This window comes from Asparagus officinalis, chromosome 9 (assembly GCF_001876935.1).
Source record: "Asparagus officinalis chromosome 9, Aspof.V1, whole genome shotgun sequence".
Taxonomy (NCBI): Eukaryota; Viridiplantae; Streptophyta; class Magnoliopsida; order Asparagales; family Asparagaceae; genus Asparagus; species Asparagus officinalis.
Window position 1 is genome coordinate 7,597,333 of NC_033802.1, and position 8,041 is coordinate 7,605,373.

Genomic DNA, 8,041 nt, shown 5'->3' on the forward strand with positions numbered 1-8,041 from the left:
AGAGGAATTAACGTATAATTGGAGGGTCCGATAGCTATTTCAATGATTTGAAAGGAATAGCATGCCTTGCTTTCTGTTTCATGTGTTCACAATTTTTGGTGAAACTACAATCATAAAACTATAGGTGTTGGTAAAGGTAGAGCCGCGAGGACCTGTAAATAATAATAATAATATATATGAAAAAAATTATTAGCGTATTGTTTATGAATTAGGTCTACTTTTAACTTATATCATATGATTATATGATCAAGATCATGACGTAATTGTTATTGTCTTTCGTGTTGTGTTAAAACGTTACACAATAATATTTTATTTTTAGTTATCGATGCGCTCCATCACGTGTGGTCCAAGAACTTCGACATCTCTGAATTCAATTCAAACAAATATCTTTGATCCATTGTTCTTATCAATAAATAAATAAATATATTAGAATATAAAATTATGACACTCAATTGTCATCATAACTTTTAGAGTTCTGGTTAATAGTAAAGTGTTTTGACATTGTTATGGTGTTTTCAGTCGTCAAAGTATTGCCCTTGGCCAGCAACGGACATGTGTCCCCACTACATGCACCGTTCAAATCAAATTGACGGTCAGGACCACCAAGGATCCCGACTTAGCTGACTCGCCGAGTCGACATCTCCTTAGGTTGACTCAAATGGTGGTGCTTATCAGTCCTCTTGTCGAAGATGACTTGCTACGAGCCCACTCGACCAGATATTCGACATATTGTGAGGTCTACTCGAAAGATGTTACTTCTTGGCCAAACCAAAGGACGACTTCAACCTCGAGCCTCCCCCGCTGGCAACACTTCGACGTCACATTTAATGCTTCGCAGGCGTCATCATGCCTCTAGCATCGATAGTCTTTATGACTCATCGAACCACGTCGGCACTTTCACGTCCCCGATCACTTCACATTAAATGCTGATCGAACCACGTCGGCAGCGTCATGCCCCCAATCACTTAACATTAAATGCTGAGGTGACCTCTCCTCCACTCGTCGACCGACACCTGTAAAGTAGGTGCTGACGTAGCCGACATGTCATACTCGTTTACCGCCATCCTGTACTAGGCCGAGATTACCATTCTACCCCTTTCTCTACCACTATAAATATCAGTACTATGCACCACACTATAGAACTCACGCAGTTCATCATTTTCCCACTCAAGTCCATAACCTGACTTGATCGTCGGAGGAATAATGAGGGAACCAGCCCTCGTCCTCTCACGAATTGCTATTTGTGCAGGCTGAAGCTACTCAACTCAAAACCATATATTCAGAGAAGTTAGCGGCCCCTAATCAACCTCACCCTCATTATATTACATGTTTGATTATTAACATCAACAGACATGATATTAGAATAATTTAAATTCAATTCTTGATGGTCACAATTTTCTAAATGGAATTTTTTGACGAAATATTTGATAAAGACCGAGTACTCAAGACATCCCCGTTGTTGCCGCGCGCCCTCTGCTTTCATTGCATCAACAGGCGACCATTCGGAGGACTAACAATTGAGCTTTTCCAAACATTTGTAATTCAGGGTCTGATCAAAAGAGAAGGATTAAAAGACGAAAAAGACTAATTAACACAGATTTGTTACGTGCTATTTAGTTTCTAACTCAGCACGATTACAGAAAAGCCCTCGAACTATTCACCACGCGTGTTAGCGGTGGCATGCCATTTTCAAAGAGTTGGGAGGATCAGAGAATTTCCCGCCAGAAATCTGACCGAAAACCCATCTGTTAGCAGCCTCAGTGTAATGAATCCCATCCCAAATAATTCGCTTTGACGGATCCTCACACGACTTTCCAAGCAAAACCTCGCGGCCGTCGACGCTGCCGGTGTCCCCACACCTGACGTTGAAGTCGAAGTTGTAAGCTCCGCCTCCATATCCACAGCATGCTGCAAGTGGCTTCTCAAACCCTGGATTTATCGGAAAAAAAAAATCAAATCACGTAATTATTTGCTCAAACTAACACATTTTGTCCAGTTCATGTGAAGTAGACTAGCATAATTTTCCAACCAGTCAGTAATTTAAGTGCTACAAAGAAAGGACGCAGAGTTTCCAAGTCAACTAATTTAACAACATGCACCAATTTGATGTATGATGAGTTCAATGACTTGAAACCGATGCATGCTTTTGAGTTAGAAGAAGCATATTACCATACTTTTGAGCCTGACTTATGAGCAAATACTTGACAGAGTAGATGTCAACGTAAGTGAAGCTAGCAAGAGGGAGCTCTCTTCTGAGCCCAACCACTGTTTCCATTGCAGCCTTGAGCCTACCTGCTGAATCTTTGTGAGCTAGCTTGTTGAAGCGAATTGCACATCCTGCTGAGTCGAACTCCGTAGCTCCTCTGAGGAGAACATAGGGAAGGCAGCCGAGGGGACCGGTGTTGTGGATCCAGAAATTTCTTCCGCCATTTTCATATACAGATCTGCACGCCAAACATGGATCGATTAAAATTAAGGGATTGGATCCTCTTCGCTATCAAAAAAGTAATAGAGAGGAATGATTGCTTTGATTACAATCGTTTATTATTGTTCAGCAGTGGATGATTATAATTGTTTCTAGATTTAACTATGTTTTTTCACACAAAACAACTAATTAATGAACAGTTGGAATTCAAAAGTATGGCCTCTCCAGCTTTTTGTTGATAAAGAGGATCTGAATCCAAAGTTAAGAAGGGTCTTTAATATAAATTATATATATATTATATATTATAATAACTCAGATTTATCATACTTGCAAGTTTGCCCATCAAATCTACGACCTGCTGATTTACCCCTAAATAGAAAGCAAGGACTTGAGGGCTTCCATTGATTGTTGATGTATTAATTCTACAATTCCTTTATAGAGATATGAAGTGCACACTGTACATATAGTATTTACCTTGATCACCCTTGAAAACTCCATCATTGCGTTTGGTATGAAGTCCTCTTCAGACTTGTTGGAAAAATAGCCTGCAGTCAGATCATTCTGTCCAATATCTACCGTATACAGAGCTTTAGAGAAGTACTCCTCCTTGGGCATCAAGCCCTTGAAAACACCTCCTAAATATTATGCAAAAAAAATAATTATTCGTTAATATACGGGCAACATAGTTATAGCGATTACGATTAAACATATAATTAACGATCGTTCATTAAATAATAGACGGTCATGATTAAAAGTATAGTACGCTTGCCTCGGCTGTAGATTAACTGTGATCTCTGCTTGAACTGCAAGAACTCTTTGAGTTGCACTCTCAACGAGAAAGGACTGTATCCGCCCTCTGACAACGTTACGTTCTGGTCAATAATGGTCGATGCTGCGGTCGCAAAGTTAGCTCCACGGCTAAAATTAGCACCCAATGAGTCCAGATATGCGCTGAGATAAGGTAATCCCAAGCTCTCCGCTAAAATATGGAAACACTCGGTAAGAGATAAATACAGAACTATTATTTGCGGATAGGCTCCCTGTAGTATTGCTGTTAATTTACTTAATAACCCTCTGGTTTTGTCGTTGCGCGCAGACTTTACAGTGTATGGTTTTTTTTACTCTTTTCCCTCCGAAGAAAGAGAAACTTGTTTTTTTGACATTGACAAGGGTTAATTGCTAACACACCCTCCATGGTATCATCTAATTACCAAGAGATCCTCTGTGGTTTTGTTTATTGCGAATAGACCCATGTAGTTCTACTTATTGTGAGTAGACCTCTTGAGAGAATTTTTTTTTACTCTTGAAATCGTTAAAGATGTTTGATGAGGCAGATAGACACTTTATAATTCTATTGGTAAGGATGTACACTCAATTGCTATTGTTTTTTCTAACCTTTTAAAAATTCAAAAAGTTGTTTTTTTTTTTTTGGGTGGGGGCATGTATTTGTTTTTTAACTTCACTTCAATTTATTATTCTTGCTCATGTATGTATACTGTTTTTAAGTAAAGCAACTTATCCTTTTGGATTAAATACTAGACTCTAACGTTGTAATTTTTTAAGTAACGGACTTGCTTTGTCTTTGTGTAGCAAGCTTTGACTTTGGTCTTTGTGGAGACAAAAAAAAGAGCTGACTCATTAGAACATTGGTTATGTATGAATCAATTCCCTACAACTGCTATTCATGGTGATCGAACACAACAATAAACCCACAAATCAAAGGCACAAATATATTCGGTTGGTTCGGTTCGGGTCGGTTTGAAAAATTATCAACCCGACCCGAACCGCCTTACTCATAAAACCGCTTTTTCCGGGTCGGTTCGGGTCGGTTCGGTCGGTTTTTTCGGTTTGAACCGAACCATGCTCACCCCTATCAGCAACAAATGGTTAGAGCCAATACTTTAAAGGTCTGTTTGCAACAAGTAAAACTATAGAGGGTCTATTCCCACCAGAAAGAAGTGGTCTTTTTACAAATGAGTGAAAACTGTAAGGGGGTTTATCCGCAACTAAGGGTAAAGGAGTCCAAAAATATAATGGAGGGGGTTTATCTGCGACAACAAAACTAGAGGGACAGTAAGCTCAAAATAGTGATACTACGAGGTGCACGTACGAATAACATTTACTTACCGATGAAGTCGATGATGAGGCGACCGTCAGAGTACCTGCCTGCAGGCATGTGAAAGAACGTCTCGCCATAAGGCGGAGGAACTGGCCCGAATGTGGCAATGTGGCTGAGAGCCCGCCGGCGTCCGAGTTCGAGTCGCCGAAATTGAAGACAGATGGAAAATTGCAAGAGGTAGAAGACACCAAGCCCGTAAGGGGAGGAAGAAGAAGAAGAAGAACAAAATGGAGAAACTTCATGTTGATGGATGGATCGAGAGGGACTCGATGTGATGGAGGTCGTGCTCGTGAGCTCTGCTTAAATAGAACGGGATGGGTTGGAAACTTAGTTCGTGGACATAATTGCCATGGTTATAATCGGGTCAAGAATTGAGACTCTAATATTGACCAAGGACAAAATGTTGCTTGGAATATTTAGGCGCCGTATAGAAAAAAATTTGATGAGTGATTCTAAATAGAACGGGATGGGTTGGAAACTTAGTTCGTGGACATAATTGCCATGGTTATAATCGGGTCAAGAATTGAGACTCTAATATTGACCAAGGACAAAATGTTGCTTGGAATATTTAGGCGCCGTATCGTGCTCGTGAGCTCTGCTTAAATAGAACGGGATGGGTTGGAAACTTAGTTCGTGGACATAATTGCCATGGTTATAATCGGGTCAAGAATTGAGACTCTAATATTGACCAAGGACAAAATGTTGCTTGGAATATTTAGGCGCCGTATAGAAAAAAATTTGATGAGTGATTCGGCTAACCCCCAGCCTTCAACGGGTTTGATTAGCCTTTACCGACTACCGTTTGAGTCGGGCTAGCATGCGGATTGTCGGAATCCGTTCCGCATGTAACGTTGTGCTAAGGGAATGAACTCCCTTAGACTTCGTGCTATGATGTCGAATACATAGACTTCGCCATTGTTACGGGAATAGGCTACCCGGCGACACGTGTTAGGTGTTGACTTTAGGATTTTTGGCTAACCCCCAGCCTTCAACGGGTTTGATTAGCCTTTACCGACTACCGTTTGAGTCGGGCTAGCATGCGGATTGTCGGAATCCGTTCCGCATGTAACGTTGTGCTAAGGGAATGAACTCCCTTAGACTTCGTGCTATGATGTCGAATACATAGACTTCGCCATTGTTACGGGAATAGGCTACCCGGCGACACGTGTTAGGTGTTGACTTTAGGATTTTTGGCTAACCCCCAGCCTTCAACGGGTTTGATTAGCCTTTACCGACTACCGTTTGAGTCGGGCTAGCATGCGGATTGTCTAACTCCGTTCGCATGTAACGTTGTGCTAAGAGAATGAATTCTCTTAGACTTCGTGCTATGATGTCGAATACATAGACTTCGCCATTGTTACGGGAATAGGCTACCCGGCAACACGTGTTAGGTGTTGACTTTATCCCTACTTAGGTTTCGGGATAAAATACCCCAGACTGGTCTTCTGGTGTCTTTTTCTACGGCGAAAGACTAAACCGGCGACGCGTGTTAGGCGTCGGCATATCCCTTCTTAGGATTCAGGATGACATTCCCCATGCGTGTAAGGCATGGATTTTGGTGTTATTAATGACGACCTGCCACAATGTTGAATATGTGGACGGGTGTTCTTTTTAACGGTTAAGAACTAACCGGCAGCGCAGGTTAAGCGCAGACTTATCCTTGCTTAGGTTTCAGGATAAAATACCCCAGAATCAGACTCTGGTGTCTTTTTGTGCGGAAAAAGACTAAACCGGCAGCGCGTGTTAGGCGCAGACTTATCCCTGCTTAGGATTCGGGATAAACTTCCTAGGATGAATCCTAGATTGATAGATTCTTAGAAAAGGTTGGTGCGGGAAAGGAAGAATTTTATATTCTATTTCCCGGTCTTCTTTTAGGGTGAAGGCGAACCCAACAGACAAGGAAGGAAGAATTTTATATTCTATTCCCTGATTCTGGAAAGGAAGAATTTTATATTCTATTTCCAGCGAAGAAGAAACTAGAAGTGGGGTGTCCACTCCGAGAATCTGGAAAATTTAGATAAACTTGCCTTTTATAGGATGGGTTATCTAAACTGAAGATGAGTTCTTCGTTTATCGAAGTGAAATTTTCAACTCCGGTTATAACCATGAACAAGGTTTAACCAAAGAGAAAAAGGGAAGGAGTTCTTTCGTTTATCGAAAAGGGACTCCGAACTGAAAGTGGACCTCTTGTTCATGGAGAGAATCAAGAGGGCCAGAAAAACATTTTTGGTGGACTCACTGTCAATTGAAATTGATCAGTGAGGGATTTTGGTGGTGACAATGATTTTGGGTTATCCTCTAGAATATTAAGTGTAATATTCTTCGAGGAACTTCCCGGTAAATGAGTTATCCTGAATGTACTAGGGATAGTACTTTTTCAGGAACTTCCCATTTATTGGCATTAATTGCCTGGCGCCCTCTTGAGTAATCAGGCGATATGCGCCGTTTGAATAGACTGTGTCTATTACAAACGGTCCTTCCCATTTGGGTTCGAATTTACCTTTCTTCTTGGAGGTGAGAATTATTGGTCGGCGAGCAGCGAGGACCAGATCTCCTTCCTTGAAGCTTCTCTGTCGGACTCTTTTGTTAAAAGCCCTTGACATCCTGGCTTGGTAAAACTCGATGTGTTGTTGAGCCTCCAAACGCTTTTCATCCAGCCTCTCGAGCTCTTCGAGACGCTTCTGATGTTGTTCCTCCGTCGTCATCTCCGTTGCGAGGGCGATCCGAAGGGACGGAATCTGAATTTCCAGCGGTAGCACAGCTTCACATCCGTATACCAGCGAATACGGGGTAGCTCCCGTAGGCGTGCGTATGGTGGTGCGATAAGCCCAGAGTGCTTCACCGAGTTTATCGTCCCAGTCTCGTTTATTGGTCTTCACGAGCTTGGACAGGATCTTAATGATCGTCTTGTTAAACGCTTCAGCTAATCCGTTCGCAGCGGGGTAGTAAGCTGTCGACGAAACATCTTCGATTTTGAACTTGTCGCAGAATCTGACGAAGGCATTGCTTATGAACTGTGGACCGTTGTCATGAATGATCCTTCTTGGCACGCCGTGTCGGTAAATGACATGATGCTTGATGAAATTGATGACGTTGTTCGTCTTCACTTCTCTAAGCGGAATCGCTTCAGCCCACTTTGAGAAATAATCTGTGATCGCGAGGATGAACCGATCACCTTTGACTGAAGGGGGAAAAATAGGACCGACTATGTCCATGCCCCAAGTCTCGAACGGCCAAGACGTGGTTGACGTGTGCAACTGCTCTGGCGGTTGATGCATATAATTTGCATGTATTTGGCAAGCATGACACTGTCGGGCGTACTCGATCGCGTCACGAACCATTGTGGGCCAATAGTATCCCATCCTTCTGATGCGATCATACAGTTTAGGACCGGGCTGATGTGCACCACATTCTCCTGCGTGTGCTTCCTTAAGAACTTCTTCTGCTTCTTTGTTCGAAAGGCATCGGAGTAATAAACCATCGTATCCCCTACGGTA

General features: G+C 42.1%; 1 pseudogene; it reads right to left on the minus strand.

Annotated features, from left to right (window-relative positions):
- Positions 1,445-4,926, minus strand: LOC109824191 (annotated as a pseudogene).